General features: G+C 41.3%; 1 protein-coding gene across 2 annotated transcripts in view; it reads right to left on the bottom strand.

Moving 5' to 3' along the window:
- LOC119582015 (ecdysone-induced protein 74EF-like) overlaps positions 1-755 on the bottom strand; it is a gene marked incomplete at its 3' end in the record, with an annotated part of 261,423 nt that overhangs the window by 119,246 nt on the left and 141,422 nt on the right.

Below are 755 nucleotides of genomic sequence, written 5' to 3'. Positions count from 1 at the left end.
TGGTGTAGGATATTGCTCCCGTGACATTGGGGGGAGGGGGAAGGGGATCCTTCTGATTTAGCGAAGGGCCAGGATACGTTGCAGGATAATTTGGTTGTAGTGTGGGGGTGAATGGTCGGTGTTGTTATATTTTGCTGCATCGTAAGGTATTCTGGCTATATTTAAAGATATTTTAACATATTTTGACTATGTCACAGGGTATTTGGACTGTACTGCAACATATTTTGACTGTTTCGAAGGATATTTTGCCAACATCGTAGGACATTAGTTACAATATATTTTGGGTGAAGCGTAGAATTTTTCAAAGTTGTGTAGAACGTTTCAATCGTCCCTTGGGTATTTTTGAATAAGCTGACGGGTCAAAACGTTCAGCCATTTCCGTTCTTCTGCACCAAAAACACCTCTAACTTTTTTTAATTACCTTCTTTTTTGTTTTTGTAAACAGTAAGTCCTAATCACGATCTATTTCCTCTTTTACTTACCCATTTCCTGAAATCATCTTGAATCCACCATCTATCAGGCGAATAGATCAGGAGAGTTACAGCGGTTCAGCAAGCTTTCGGAACGGGATTCGACAAGCCAGACTGAATGTCAATGAACGAAAATGGCGTATCAACCACCCGCAACGAGTGATCACGAACATCGGGGATAAGAGGAGTAATTGAACATCTTTCCATGTGTCTGGATCCGATAGAAGGAAAGGAACACTTGACTTGTCTTTGGGGGTGGTTGACGTGCTTGGAATGGCAGATTTT

Source organism: Penaeus monodon, chromosome 15 (genome assembly GCF_015228065.2).
Source record: "Penaeus monodon isolate SGIC_2016 chromosome 15, NSTDA_Pmon_1, whole genome shotgun sequence".
Taxonomy (NCBI): Eukaryota; Metazoa; Arthropoda; class Malacostraca; order Decapoda; family Penaeidae; genus Penaeus; species Penaeus monodon.
The sequence above is the reverse complement of the archived record's forward strand: the minus strand, read 5'-3'. Positions and strand labels throughout refer to the sequence as shown.